Source organism: Peromyscus leucopus, chromosome X (genome assembly GCF_004664715.2).
Source record: "Peromyscus leucopus breed LL Stock chromosome X, UCI_PerLeu_2.1, whole genome shotgun sequence".
In the NCBI taxonomy this organism is placed as follows: Eukaryota; Metazoa; Chordata; class Mammalia; order Rodentia; family Cricetidae; genus Peromyscus; species Peromyscus leucopus.
The window spans coordinates 32,349,936-32,366,717 of record NC_051083.1 but is presented as its reverse complement, the minus strand read 5'-3'; positions in this window follow the sequence as shown (position 1 = coordinate 32,366,717).

The following is a 16,782-nucleotide window of genomic DNA, read 5'->3' as shown; positions in this document are numbered from 1 at the left end:
GGGAAGGTGAAGAAAGAGGGAGATAAGGGAGAAAATATATAGACAGCATTAAGGGCCAATCTCACTGGGGAAACAAACTACTTTTACCAGTAGGCTGCATGCCCAGCAGTAAGTATATGGCCAGCAGAAAATGAACTCAATGGCACTTTGGCGGTTTCTTATCTCACTAATGTTGTGTCAGGGCTTTTTCTCTTTATTATATTATATCATATTTATTATTTTCTCTCTTTGTTTTACCCTACAAGTCTTTTATATATATTTTATAGCTTCTGCTTTTGTGTTTTTATGGGAATCCTTAGTGTATTAACGAGTGGGTCTCAGAGTCTATATCTGTTTCTTGTGCCTTTTATTGGGCTCGTTTCCTCTTGTTTGTATGTTTTGTCTTGTTCTGATGTGCTTGTTGTTGTTTCATCTGACTATATTTTATTTTGTTATTATTGCTTAGATGCCTGTTTGTTTTCTAATGGAAGACTGAATGGGGTGGTTCTGGATGGGAGGAGAAGTTGGGAGGAACTGGGAGGAATAGAGGAAGGGAAAACAATAATCAGGATATATTGTATGAAAAAAACCTATTTTCAATAAAAGAAAAAAATAAATGACAGAAAACATTCAAAATCACAAGAAAGCTCTTACAATTGCAGTAATATAATATATTTTAATGCATTAAAATACAATTTATCCCAAGGACATGCAAAGCTCATCATTTTCCAACCCTAATTTCCAAGCCACTGTCTAATATTTTTACCGTATATCCTTAAGAGTTTGCAAAGTACAATATATCTTTGGGGGATTAATCTTCTATAAATAATGCATATCTGTGATTTGTTTAGAGGGTGTGATGTTCTTTTTATATTAGGAAAGCCACAACAATCACCCCCTACCACAAAAATGTTGGAAGTAAATCAAAGCAAAGAGAGATTGGGGATTTCTTCTGAGCATTCCAAAAAGTATTGATAGCAGATATTCAGCAATAAGACATGTCTACCCAGAACCTTAGCTACTCCTCTTTGACCCAGAGGCATATGTATATTTATGTATGTATACTTAAATCCAGAGGATGTGAGGTTTTAGCATTTCTATTTGTCATATTGAGAGGTGGAAGTATTGTCTACGAGTTCAATAAGTCTTATGTTGAGGGATGCTACCATAAGCCAAGATGCCAGGAACCACTAGGACCCTGAAAAGGCAAAGACTTTTCAAAGGATGTAGGATCCTGCCAGCACCACAATTTCAGATACGGTCTTCAACACCGCTAGTGGATATATTTTTTCATTATTTGAAGGCATCTAATTTGTGCTAATTTGTTATGTATCACTCCCTAGGAGAATAATATATTTAAATACAGCCTTACAATTACAAATGCATAAGATGTATTTTTCTTTTATGAATCAAGAGAAAAAGGATCAATTTGAACTATATTTGTAGGCATAAACTGGTAGCAATAATATCAGCATTAAGAACATGTGTGGATATCATAGTGATACAGATTGTAGCTATAGTAAAAATTTTCTGTTAGCCATGATGGACACCAGGCTTAATTATTCCTATCATTTTTATGAAAAACTATGTAGTAAAAGTATTGTTATATGAAGAACCTAGCAATGGAAATAGTACATATCTCAATATTTCAGGAAATTAATGAATATAAGCTATGCTGTTATTTTTATTGACTTCTTGATATATTTATTGCAAGCTTTATTTTTACTCTAAATAAATATTCATTTCTGTACCTAATTTGGCATTTGCTATCTTGTAGGCTTTTTAAGGGCCCTCCACCCCACACACTAAATTCTGTAAGCTGCAGGCTCACAAAAACATGGATCCCAGAAGACTCGACTCCAAATGAATTTTGTGTCAGCATCTGTTCTTGGTGTACTTTCCTGAAGTCTGTAAACAAGTTAAGCCGTCTGGAAGTTTACGTGGAAGTGAAGCAGATACTGTGTTCAGCTATCCTACACCAACAGTAGTCTCAGGAGTAATGAAGTAACTGCTTCCACTCCTTGGGGCAGTTTGTCAATAGCATTTTTAATTGTTTTATTTTATGGAGGAGCTAGATGTGTTAGTTCTGTCAGGGCATCTTTTCTTTCATATCCTTCCATGGTATGATGCTACTGAATAAGTGTGAGGTAGTAGGGGGAGCGAGGGAGGGGAAGGGGACATTCTAAATTAAACTAAAAATGAAGTTTTAAGACTGGGAAAGATAAAGACATGATCAAGTAACAAGCTGAACTCTTCCTAGGACAATAAAGAAAGAAAAGAGACCTTATCATTAAAAGGTCAAAAGCAGACGAGTAAGCAGGGTATTTTTTTTCTTCTATCTTGGTTTGCTTTCGTTTGCCACATGGAAATGTGGTGTGAATGGAGCTGTGACACACTGCATATGGCTGAGGCTCCAGACAAAGGTCAATGCAATGGACTTTTGCCCTGGGCTTCATGAAAGTGAAACCTGTTGCTAATACGCAACAAATTTGCCACCCGTTTCCTTTCCTAAGAGAAAGATGATGATGTGATCTCCCAAAGAAAACTCTTAGAGAAGAAAACATGTGTCTAGTCTTAAAATACATTATCTGCAGCCGTGATTAGAAGATAGCTATTTAAGTATCCCAAAAGCCAGGTGTCTTATAACTAACAGTAACACTCTCTTGGCCCTAATTTGAATTTTGAGGACATGTTTAAAGTAGAAAATGGTGACTGAAAAATGTGGAACTGAGATTATTGTCTCTAGATAAACATCTTGCAGCAATGATAACTTGAGAATGTTGTGAATCTGGTAGAGCTGGACATTCTCAGTTATGTGATTTTGCAGTCTGCACAGAGTCTACATTCTCTTTGATGAGAATTACAAGACGACAGGAAAATAAATCAGGCATTCTAAGTGAAGACAGCTTGATTTGTCCCTTTAATCTTCGTTTAAAGCTGAAGTGTTTTTCAAGAAGAGGGGCCTTGAGTGGAACAGGTCTTGGGGATTGTTTCAAGTTGCATTCTCAACCTCAGAAAGAGGTGGCAACAGCAACGGCAGCAGCCACATGGAATGCCCTTGCTGATGTAGTCACCAGGAAGGTGAAGTCAGCCTGTCTGTAAGTGTGAAAAGGAAGGAAGAGAGGCCAGCACTGATGATGATAGCAGCAGTTCTAACAGCATGATGGACAGAATCTGGTGCAGATTCAGACAAGAGTGGGGCAGGTGATGATGACAAATAGAGTCAATTCAGTCATTCTAGGAGCTCAGGTGTAAAAATAGTATGGAATTAGGACAATGATTGGTAGTGCATGAACAGTTGAGCTAGATATGCACACCATTTTAATTCCACTACTCTAGTGGCAGAATAGAGAATTCCTGTATTAAGAACTTGGACAAGCAACAAGTGAGACCAGCGTCGTCATTCTGTCCATTGTGAACAAACTCCCGACCTTATGTTCTGAAGGACCTTATGCTTGACTTAATGGCCTGTTGTCTCCATTTTGAAATTCTTCTAACTTTCCTTTTGTCCATAAAGTCCAATGAAACACTAAAACACACGCTGATATCTTAGAGATTCTCTCCCCTCCCCCCTGGAAGTGGTCCTTGACAACCCATTTCTCAGATCTTTGGGCTCTCAGGCCTCCTGATCCCTAGGATGGGGATTAGATTGAATTGGTAGGGAAAAGGGGGAAAGACTTAATTGTCATTGTTGCTTTCCACCTCCAGTAGCATCTGGACATGGCAGGGCTTAAGCTCAGGCTCACATTTTGAATATCTCAGCACATAGTGTGGTGGTGGCCATCTTGCTTCAAACTTGCACTGCTACAGTTTAATGGAGGCTGTGTCTTGATGAGAGCAGCCTTGTCCACCCCCTATGCAGGTACCTGCTATGTCCTGGTACAACAATTTAAATATTTCCAAGGGTTCCTAGTTTCCCACCAGAATCCACTCTTGACTTCCTCAGAGCTCCACCTCCCACCCAGCCTCTGTCTTGCTGTAGTAGGGGCAATATGGTGGTTGGTGAGAGGGGCTGACAGCCATTAGCCCAAGGATCTGTGGTAAAATGTATGTGACTAATTTATACGTTTCTTCTTTCTTACAACATTAAACAGCAACTCAAAACACAATGACAAGGGGAAGAGAGACAGAGACACAGAGACACAGAGAGAGACAGTGAGAGGAGGGGGATATAGCCTTGTAACTTAGTGCCTTTCCCCCTGTTTTCTAAACAAAGAGCCTTGGGTTTTCATTTTGCACAGCCACCCTCACATCACTGAAACTTCAAATGTAATGAATATATACAGTGTTGAAGGCAGTGCACTCAACATTTTCACACGACTCTCCTGGAAATTCTGCACTATGGACACTATTCTTTGAGCTGAGGAAATGTACCGTAGGTAGATGTTCTTGGTAGGAACAGAGAATGAGTGATATGGCTTTATGTACACTCCCTTTTGTCTATTGGGAAGGTGGCAAATGTTAAATAAACAGCGCCCTTGGTAAAAAAAAAAAAAAAATTAATAGTCTGGGGACTGGAGAGATGGCTCAGTGGTTAAAAGCACTGGCTGCTCTTTTAGAGGACCTGGGTTTGATTCCCACAACCCACATGGCAGCTCACTACCTGCTCTAACTCCAGTTCCAGGGGCTCTAACTCTCTCTTCAGCCCTCTTCAGGTATTGCATGCATATAGTGTACAGACAGGCATACACATAAATTTTGTTTAAATTAAGGAAATAATTTAACAGTAAAGTTTGTAACTTTTGCCAGTTTCTATGGGAGTAATTACTTTCATCTTGGCTGATTCCACACTACCAACCTGATGAGAAATTTGGAAGAGAAATATATAGCCACATAGCCTTATGGAGTATGGAGTGTTTTCACCATATACTACAAGAGACACTGAAAAAAGTCAAAAGCATAGATAATATAAGATATAATATAACTAATTAATTGATTGAGGATGGATTTGGGGACTTTAGTAACTTTATTATAAATGTATGTGGTTGTGTGTTTCTTTAGTTTAATTTTTAAAATGGCTACACTTAATAACCAGTTTGCACAATTCCTGAAAATTTGACAACTGGCTCTTGGGAACTTGTGCAAGCTAGTATAAGTGCTGTGAGCTAATGTGAAGCCACTTTCACTGCTAGAAATGAGTAAAAACAGCTGTAGCACACTACTTCCTCTGAGGAGCCAAAATGGGGAGGGATGAAGTATGCTTATGGGTGCTCCTGAGGGATAGGCACCCTGAGAAGGTAAGATGTGGAGAGCCTGGTTTCACAGCTTTAGCCATTGCTTGTCCCATATATTTCCATTGCATCTACTTTTCTTTCTAGCTAGTCTAAAGAGCATGTCTAGATTGTTCTTGCTTCTTGCTCCAGGTTTTGCCCAACTGTATTCCTAATCCAGAAGAAAGCAGTTCTACTCTGCTCACAGCCTTCAGGACCTCAAAAGCCCCACTTCCATATAGCCACTGGAGCTTGATTCTGTTGATAAGGAAGGCTTTGGTGTGTGTAGGAGGGGGAGCCTGGGTGATTTTCATTCTTGTTCACCATCTGTCTTTGTTTCTTTTCCTATTGCTATGATAAAGTATTTTAACAAAAGCCCACAGTTCAAGTTCCAGTCCATCATGGTGGGGAAGTTAGGGCATCAGAAGACTGGAGCAGCTGATCAATCACATTGCATTCATAATCCAAAAGCAGAGAGGGATGAATGCATAGCAATGCTCAGATCACTTTTGCCATTTTATACAGACTAGGATCCTCTACCCAAGGAATGTCCTGCCCACAATGGCCAGGTCTTTCCAATTCCACTAATACAATCGAGATAGTCCTCTCCACAGGTGTTCCCAGATGCCTGTCTCCCAGGTAATTCCAGATTCTGTTGAGTTGACAACATCAACCACCAACACATCCAAAAGCAAAGTTAGAAGCCCAGGGTGAAAAGAATCATAGGAAGTTACTAGTTTCTTTCTCGTTTTACTAATTTGAAAAATGCAGTCTTTGAGAATGTCAGGGGCTGCCCCTAGTTCACTGCATACCTGTGGACCTGGAAAACACTGGGCAAGCTGTTTTCCTCTTGCTGGCAGTACAGTTTTGCAAGTCTGTTCTGTGCCAGGCACCACATGCTGGAGACTCATCAGTGGCACGCCTCTTAAACAGCCCATGGAAAGGGTGGGAATCAAGAGTTCACATTTGGATTTGCTAAAAATCGGTGGCTTCATCCAAACAGAACAAAGTTCAAATCTTGGTTCTGCTGCTTGGCAGCTGCATGACAAGTCACTTAATCTTTTTAAGCTTTAGTTTTATTTCTTTTGTCATGTGTGTATGGTCATTTTCTTGTGGTATTGTTGTAAGACTTTGAGAGGCAAATGCTAATTCATGATCCAAGGTACCTAAGAGTTTATTGTACAATGAGAGGAGAGGTGTGCTGTCTTAGTTGCTGTGGGATGTCTTTCTGTATGCTGTGAATGTGTGTTGCTTCCATTGGCTAGTAAACAAAGCTGTTTGGGCCTATGGCAAGAAAGTTCACACCCAGGTGGGAAATCAAAGAGAGATAGAAAAGAAAGGCAGAGTCAGAGGAGACACCATTCAGCCACCCAAGAAGGAAGATGTGAAAGTACCGGTAAGCCATGAAGCCATGTGACAATACATAGATGAATAGAAATGGGTTAATTTAACATGAAAGAGCTAGCTAGCAAGAAGCCTGAGCCATGGGCCATACAGTCTATAATTAATATAAGCCTCTGTGTGTTTACTTGGGACCTGGCGGCTGTGTTACTGGGCCGGACACCGGAAACTTCCAACTACACTTAGGATTTCTATTTCTGTGAATAGACACTATGACCATGGCAACTCTTATAAAGGAAAATATTTCATTGGTGCTGGCTTACAGTTCAGAGGTACATCATTATCACAGTGGGAAGTGTTGTTATTTGTTTTAACTCTTTTTTGGGGGATCCACCACCCAGCTCCCAAATAAATCACTCATGAAGGCATATTCTTACTTATTAATGTCAAGGCCTTAGCTTAGCTTAGTTTCTTGCCATCTTTTCTTATCTTAAATTATCCTGTCTACCTTTTTCCTCTGGACTTTTCCCATTCTCGTACTTCTGTGAATCTTACTCTTTCTCTGTGGCTTGCTATGTAGCTGGGTGGCTGGGCCCTGGAGTTCTCCTCCTTCTCTGGCTACTTCTTTTTTCCTTCTAGATTTCTTCTTCTATATATTCTCTCTGCCTGCCAACCCTGCCTGTCTTTTCTCCTGCCTTTCTATTGGCTGTTCAGTTCTTTATTAGACCATCAGGTATTTTAGACAGGCACAGTACCACAGCTTCACAGAGTTAAACAAATGCGACATAAACAAAAGTAACACACTTTAAAATAATATTCAACAACAGGGAAGCATGGCAGGGTGCAAGCAAACATGGTGCTGGAGAGGTAGCTGAAAGTTCTACATCTGAATCATCAGGCAGCAGGAAGAGAGTGAGACACTGGGCCTGATTAGCACATCTGAGATCTCAAATTCCATCCCCAGTGACACACTTCCTCAAACAAAGCCACACCTACTCCAATAAGGCCATACCTCCTAATAATGCCACTCCCCATGGGCCTATGGGGATCAACTCAAATCACCACAGGTACTCATAGAAACATCTGGTCATTGCTGAACTTTGCCTGGTATCTTGGGCCACTCTTCAGAGTAGAGTATAGGGTAAAGGCTCTAGAACACACTTGTCCCACTTCATTAACCTGGAGGCAGTTGGCATCTCCTATAAACAACCACACCTCAAGGGCTTAAAGTAGCCAAGCCTCATTTTGCCTGAGCCTGGAATCCATCATCTTGTTTGACACCTGCAATATTCCTGGAGACCCTGCTCATACTACTCTGTTATATAATGCATCTCCAGAACCTCCAGACACATACTCTTCCAATAATAACAGGCAGCCAGGATGAAGACAGTATGCCATTTTACCAACCACCCATCCCTGTCCAACTGGGGAAACTGTGAACTATGTTGAGCATGAACATAATGAGTACTCCAGAAAGACGAGCAACACCAATATGTACACTGTAGGCAGGGGCTGCTTGAGAGTCAGCAATTTGGAAAAGCATGTCCAGTCTCATACAGGCAAGCTGCCTTGCCTATATGTCATCAGTGGCTTTGTGGTTATAACCCAACATTTGGTCTTTGATTTCTGGTGTCTGCTGCATTATAAGGAGATCTGTTCACCCTACCAGTAGCCCTGGAGGACTGGGCTAGGATTTTCTCTGCAGGAGAGACTGGCTTAAGAACCAAGCATCCTCTGTTAAGTCAGGACTAGGGACCTGTTACTCAACTGACCAATTCCATGGATGTGTAGCTTTTGTTCACAAAGATCTTGCACTTGGTTTGGTCCAGTTGAGGGAGAAGCTGCAGCCAGTAGACTCACCTATCTAGTATGTTTGCTGTACCAACAGTCCCTAATGCAAACATAGTATAGTCAGAAATAAATACTGAAACTGTTCTGATTGAGGATGTTAGTGGCCTCCAAGTTGTCAAATCTTATGATTAGATGTCAGTCCTCAACCTACTTGACCCATGAGTAGTAGGGACATAGACTGATCACTGCCTTTCTCTAGAGATTTATGAGACTCCATCCTCTCTTGTTTTACCCTTTTTATTTACTGACTTCTCACTATCCATGATGGTTAATCTTGGTTGCCTATATTATTGGATCTGGAATCAACTATGAGACATATCTCTGGGAGAGTCTGTGAGGATATTTTTTGGAATGAATGATTAACTGAATGGAGAAGACTTTCAAACAGAATTGGCAGTGCCTTCTGGTGAAATTACAGATATAAAGAGGTCTGAGAGAAAAGCAAGGATGATTTTTGCCTGCCTGCTCTTGCTCCTTATTGATGAAAGCATCCATCTTGTTGTTACCTTTGTTAGCTGGCATCAGAACCCAGCTACTTCAGCTTTCCAACATGGACTAAAGGCTACCACCTCTCCAGGAATAGTTCAGACCTCTCTTCCTTTCTACACTTGTATACCACCTGCCTAATGAAAGTGTTCCCTTGGTGGGAATACATACCACACACTCTTCCTTACCATGGCAATACACCTTTCTAGTATTTCAAGTAAATTACCTTGGGGGGCACTGTTGTCTCTCTCTTTCATAATGCACATCCCATCCATCAAAAGAACTCAGTGTTTACACTAAAAAGGCCCTACATGACTAAACAATCTATCCATCTATTTCTCACTTAACTCATTCTCTACTGCTGTCATTGCTTGCTCCATTTGACACAACTCTCACTGAGGTTCTCTGAACATTTCAGGAATGATTACTGCCTCAGGGCCTTACTCTTGCCTTTTCCTCTGCTTAGAATATGCCTGCCCAGATATTCAATATGACCCTCTTCACCTCATCTCCCAGGCCCTCTGCTTAAACATCACTGAATCAGAAAGGCTTTTACTGACAATCCCTCATCATTTTCTGTCTTTATCTTAATGATATTTCCTTGTAGTTAATTTCACCACTTAATATATAACAATTTTGTCTGTTTTTTATTTGTCCTTACCAGAATGCAAATTTCCTTGCCTTTATAGTATGTAGATCAGTCTTTGGTACCAAATAATTGATCCATAAACACTCATCTGTTTGTAACTTAAATCTTTTTTTTTTTGAGAGAGAGAGAGAGAGAGAGAATCTTACTTTAAATATTAGGTAGGCTTAGAACTCATTATTGTAGCCCAGGCAGTTATCAAACTTGTGGAGATCATCCTGTTTCAGCCTTCCAATTACAAGGACTGCAGGTGTGTACCCTCATGCCTGTCTCAAATTCTGATTGGCACCAGAACCTGAATGCATGTGTCCTCTCCCAGGCTGTAAGGAATATTGGGAGGTTACATTCTCACTTTTACCTTAAGGAGGTAATTCTTCCTACCCAGACAGAATTTTTAAAGGTTGCTGAATAGATGCAGCTTTAAATTTCTTTGTATTTGTCAGGAAATTGGTGTTCTGACTCTTCTAGAGGTTGCCTAATCTTTTGTAGCTAAATCTGTGGTATCCAAACAAATGATCTTTTACCCCCCTGCCCTTAGCTAAGTCTGTCAGTAACTTAGGCTCCTTATGTTCTTTCAACAACCAATTCAGGCCACACCCAATGAGCTTACAGAATTCTAATTACCAGCACATATACAGGCTTGGAAACAAATTCAGCTTGCTTTTGCTAGACATACAACTCAACTTGTGGTAACAGAACTGTTCTGGCATCTTACCCCTAGCAATTGTGGGCTCTGGACACCACTGTTGTTTAGATTAAATAACATTGGCTAATCAGGTGCACCAAGTAAGTAAGTGGATGCAGGTAAAGCAAACATGTTCATGTTTTACTTGTTACTATTACTGCATTTATTTTCTGTCTGATTCTCTTTCGACAAAGGGCACATCGTGCTCTTGTGTCTTCCCTGACTCCACACTCATGGGAAATCCTGCCTTTTCCATCTCATAAATCCTTGCTGATACATCTGTCTACTCCTCCACTATAAGAAAAATTTGCACCTCCAGTCAACTTTTGAAATAATATAATTGAAACAGGAAACACATTTAGAGTGAAGAAACTATATGGAATTTTAAAATTTATCATCCAACCAGGACACTTTTGACAGCAAAGGAGACATTATTAAAACTTAGTTTGATACAAGTGTAAAACTCAGGCCATCTGCATTGGCAAACTAGGATATCTGATAATCTAGATACTAAAAAATACTCATGCTAGAGAAAGTTTCTTCAAGGATCACAGAGACACTTGAGGGGGTATGTCAACATGATAAATTGTGTTTGGTGTATGTCATATGGAGGGATGCAGTAATTCTAAGAAAGCTCTTTTGGCTGTGGTGTGTAGCATTCCAGAACAGACTGCCTGGGATTATTGCACAAGGATAACATCATCCTATCTGGTACAATGCTGTCTCCTATCCGGAAAACTAACATCTGGTTCTGGTTCCAAACCACTGAATTCTGGTATGTACTTGGACTGTGCCAGCCATCGGGTGATGGATACAACTTTGGTTATGCTTGAAAATACCATAACCTGCAATTACATTGTGCATTGTGAAAATCCAAGATTGATAGGGTGTACCTGGAGCAATAGGTTGAGTCTTCCCAGCCCAGGTGCAGATTATGCAAGTGAGCAAACTTTCAGATGATTTTAACTTCAGCCATCTGTGTCATCTGAAAGAGTCTCAGCTAAAACCTGCCTAACCAAGCCAGTGTTGAGTTCCTGACCCATAGAACTAGGAGAGACAATAAACAGTTGTTATTGTTATTGTTTAAAGCCACTGAGTTTTTGAGTGCATTTCTGTACATTACTGAATAACTAGAACAGGTACCTAGGTGCTATCTCAACCCAGTGCCCACTAATCGGTAGATTTTCTCAGCAGGAGATTTAAAGCAAAGATAAATACTGAAGATAAGTTCAGGGAGGACCTGCAGATACAGATGGCTAAAAGTACTGAATATGAAACAAGAGAACAAGAGGCCAACACACCCAATTAACAGGTTACAGAAGGATATATTGTTGGAGAATTATGTCTTGGTTTCCAACACTCTACTTTAATGTAGCTGTGTTCTTATCTCCCTAACCATGGTTTCTCAGTAGCTCTTTTGCCTTCTCATTTCTTAGGAATCTAATCTTCAGAGTCATGAGGCTTAGACCTTGGCTACTTGTCTCCTATACTGATGGACTACACAATTAGTTTTGTCTAAACCACTGTTCATCTCCATTTGGAGATCTATGGAGAATCTTAGACTCAACATCCCCCAAAGCAAACTCTCAACTTTCTCTGAACGTGTTTCTTTTGTAGTATTTTTCAACTCAGGAGATTAAAAAAAAAAACCACTACTAAGATGGAGCAGAATAAATTTTAGAGTCATATCTGATGCCTCATTTTACTTTACATGTTAAATTTATTAACAATTTCTTTGGACTTGACCTTCAAAACACACTCAAGTCATCTTTTCCCCATTCCCACCACTTCTTCACTACTCCAAGTAACCACTGGCTCCCATTTGGTAGGGAATAGTGATGAAGAGACAGAGTAATACACATAGAAGATAACAATTCTTAAAGCAAAATAAGTTTATTTTAATTAAATCGAACTTTTAAATAACATTGTACATTAACGTGCAGTTAGGAAAAAATACTTAGATATCCTATGTGCCTTAGATACGGTTTTTCTTGACAGTGATAGGTAAAACTGTAGTATAATATCACAAAATTATTCCCATTGAGATGGTTATGATACAGACATTTCCATCAATAAAATCCTTCCTATTGCTATTTATAATGACACCTACATCTCTTCCATCCCTTCACCCAGTCCATAACCAGTAATCAGTGGCATCCCCACTCTGTTCTCTAAGCTGCAAAATTGTGTTATTTCAGAATGCCATATAAATGAGATCATTTAACTTTTCATCTTTGGGGATTAACTTTTATTTTTCTCTCATCTTCTAATTCCATAGAGATTTGTTGAAACTTTTTGTGTATGCCTCAGTATTTGGTTGCTGAATACCACCATACTCTGTATAGCCATTCCCCTGAGGTTGTACATATGGGCTGTTTTCAGTTCTAGGTCATTTTGAGTAAAGTGACTACAGACATCCATTCATAGTGTTTTGGGGGAAATAAGTTTCCATTTTTCTGAGATGAGTGCCCAAAGTACAATTTCTGAGTTGTATGATAGTTGCGTGCTTCATTTTAAAAAAATAATTGTCAAAATATTTTCCAGAGTAGCTATGCCATTTTACAGTCCCCTAAGCAGTGTCTGAGTGATCTGGTTACTATGCATCCTTGCAATCATTTACCAGGTTTTGGTTATGTCACTACTTTCGCTATATTCTTATAAGTACAGTAGTATTTCATTATGATTTGAATTTATATTTTCAGACATTGAACATCTTTGCATGTGATTACTTCCCATATGAATATTGCCTTTGGTGCAATATCTGTTCATGTTGTTTATCCATTTTATAATTGGATTGATTGGGCTTTTAATATAGAATTTTCAAGTCCTTTCTATAACTGAGATTCAAACCCTTTCTTGGTCATACAGTTTGCAAGTGTTTTCTCTCAAGCTATAGCTCGCTTCAGGCTCCTCTTATGGAGTTTTCACAGAGCCTTTAGTTTAGATGAAGCCCATAGACTCAAATACTTGAATGTATGGTTCCCAGGTGGTGGATAGCTTAGGAAGGATTACAAGTGTGGCCTTTCTAAAGGAGGTAGGTCACTGAAGGTGGACTTTGAGGTTTCATTGAAGGCCCATGTAGGCTCAGTCTCCCTCTCTCTGCTTCCAACTTGCAGGTCAGGATGTATCTCTTAGCTGCTGCTCCAGTGCCATGCCTGCCTGCCTGCTGCCAGGCTCCTCACCACCCAGATGAGGCTGGTTTCTTGATGCAGATGGAATGGCTTTTTGAAGACAGTTTCAATGGCAATTAGGTGGCAGTAGCCTGGAGAGCTAGGGAAAGCTTCAGCAGAGGTGGTATATGCTTTGAATCAGAGTCTACTATAAGGTTGGTTCAGTTTCTCCCATAGCCAGGATCCACAGGTCCAGGAGTCAAGGGGTGGAAAGTGGAATAGTTCCACTCACTGTCACCCCTGGTGACCCACTATGGAAATTTCTGCTTCTTGTTCAGTGTCATTAAGTTCTGCTGGCCTAGACATTTTTGTACCATATTAGAGAGAGCACTCCTACAACAAACATTCCATTGAATTGGGAACTAAGACTTCTCCCTGGCTACTTTGAGCTTCTAATGGCCATAAGCCAACAGGCTAACAAAGGAATAACAATGTTAGGAGAAGTGATTGATCCAGATTATTAAGGTGAAATTGGATTGGTTCTCCACAATGGAAGTAAGAAAGATTATGTCTGGAGTACAAGAGATCCTTTGCAGTGGTTCTCAACCTTTCTAATGCTGCAGCCCTTTAATACAGTTCCTCATCCTGGGGTGACCTCCAACCATAACATTTTTTTCATTGCTACTTCATAATTGTAATTTTGCTACTGTTATGAATCATAATGTAAATATCTGTATTTTTCTTTGGTCTTAAGCAACCCCTGTGAAAGAGTCGTTTGACTCTCAAAGGGATCATGACCTACAGTCTGGGAACCACTGCTTTAGGACTTCGTTACTTGGCATTACCATGTCCCATGATTAAAGTCAATGGGAAACTACAACAACCTAATCCAGGCAGAATAACAAATGCACAGATCTTTCAGGAATAAAGGTATGACTCACTCCTCCAGGAAAAGAGCCAAGACCTGCTGAGGGTCGAGGAAATACAGAATGGTTAGTAGAAGAAGGTAGTTATAAATGCCAGCTAAGCCTATGTGACCAGTTGCAGAAGAAACAAGGATTACAATTGACTTGAGTGTTTCCATCCTATTTTGGTAAGAACACGTATGTGTGTGAGCGTGTGTGTGTGTGTGTGTGAGCACTCGTGTGTGTGTGTGTGTGTGTGTGTGAGTGTGTGTGTGTGTGTGTGTGAGTGAGTGTGTGTGTGTTTTCTTCCCTCTCTGTCTTTATGATGTAATGTAACATCAATTGAGATGGTATCAGTGGTTACCATATGTAAGTTAGGACACACTAAAATAATGCTCCTCAAGGACACTTATTCTAAAATATATAATGAAAATATATAATGCATTTGTAGATGTACATAGGTTAGTTTCATTTGCAGTTGTATGTGGGAGCCTATTTTCAGGTTCCTCATGGCTTTACCCAGCAGGTCCACATAGAGAGGATGATTAGGACCATGGGCCTGAGTGCAGGTGTCTGAGATGGTCTGCACTTGGTTGTGCTGGGGGGAGGTCTTTTGCTCCACCCCTTGGCATCTCTATAAAAACCCTGGGGTAGAGACAGTCAGGGGCTCGTTGGAATAGGTTCCAGGCCCTCTCGAGACTATCCTGTATTTTCTATCTGTTCATCTCCACAATCTAAATCCTTCTAATATTTCCTGCTGCTGGCACTCAAGAGAACTCTGGGTAGGGAGCTGTGGGGTTGATGGGTAAATGCCTAGCAGTTGTACATGGGAGTTATATCATATTAGGTGTAAATATGACTTGTTTATTTTCATTTGGAAATTAAGCATGTTATAAGGAGATATAATTGTGTGTCAAGGTGATAAGGGGTGAACTTGTGATGTCTAATCTTGGCTGTCAACTTGACTACATTTAGAAGTAACTAAAACCCAAGCAACTGGACACACCTGTAAGGGATTTTTCTTTTCCTTTATTTGATAATATGAGGTAGTAGAAGACCCACTCTAAATCCAGATCATTTGAGGCCAGAAGATCCACCCTAAATCTGAGCCATTCCTTCAGATGACAGCCTACCTAAAAGGACATGGAAGAAGGAAGCTTGTGCTTTCTGCCTGCTTGCTCTCACTCTCACTGGCTAATTCATCTATCCTGAGCCATTCCTTCACTGTTAGAATGTACTTCTTCAGGATTCCAATGTGGATTAAAAACTGGCAGATCTTTAGGACCTCCGTGGGACTCCAGCACCAGATTGAGACTGCTGAGACATTCAATCTCATGAACTGATTCTTGGCCTTTCAGGAGTCAGCCATTGTTGAACTATTCCAACCACAGCCTGTAAACCACTCTAATAAATCTCTATCTATCTATCTATCTATCTATCTATCTATCTATCTATCTATCTATCTATATAAATCTATAATTATATTATATTATATTATATATTAGTTAACTTTTTTTTTCAGTTCTGTTCCTAAGAAAACCCTAACTAATACAAGGCCCAATTCATCAGTTTGACTTTTATGGATCCTATCTTTGGTGTCAAGTCTTAGAAGCTCTTACTTAACTAGTTCCTAATAGAATTTATGCTATGTTTATGCTTTTTCTTAAATTTGCTATACTTTTACATTTTGCACGTCTTTGTTACCTATTTAGAATCAATTTCTGTGTAATATGTGAATTTTAAGATAAAGTTCTTTAATTTTTTTCTTTCTTATCATATCAAATTGCATGAGTGTCACTTGTTGAAAAAAACTCTCTTTCTCCTTTTGATTGTTTTGGCATGTGTTGGAAATCAGCTGGGCACTTCTGTGTGGGTTTCGTTCTGGGTTTTATGTGTCTGTCTCTCTAACAAACCACATTATTAAAACAACAGTAGCTATCATCAAGTATTAACATTAAGGTCATTCCTTTGTGATGGATAATCTTGACTGCCAATTTGACAGGGTCTAGAATCACCTAGGAGACAAATCTCTGAGCATGTCTGTGAGAGAGCTTGTCGACTAAGTTAATTAAGGTAGGAAGACTCAGCTTATGTGTACATGACACCATTCAATGGGCTGGGGGCCTAGATAGGATGAAAAGGAGAAAGCTCTCTGAGCACTGGTGTTTATGACTCTGTTTCCTAAATCGAGGCAATGTGACCAACTGACTTATAATCCTGTTGCAATTATTTCTCCACCATAATGGGCTGTATTCCCCTGAATTGTGAGCTAAAACAAAATTCTCCCCTCATTAAGTTGCTTCTTGTCAAGTATTTGATCACAGCAACAAAGAAAGTAATTTATATGTCTTACTACTTTTCCCTTCTTTCCCCAAGTGTTTTAGCTAGCATAGTTCCTCTGTAGAACAATCTTGTCTATATCTGCAAAGATGTTCTTGTTGAGATTTTAATACAAATATTATGAGACCTGCTTTTCCATTTGCTAAGAACAGATAATCTTTTCTGGGCTGAGTCCTTCAATCCAGGGGAACAGCATATCTATTTATGTATATCTTGTTCCTTGTTTGAT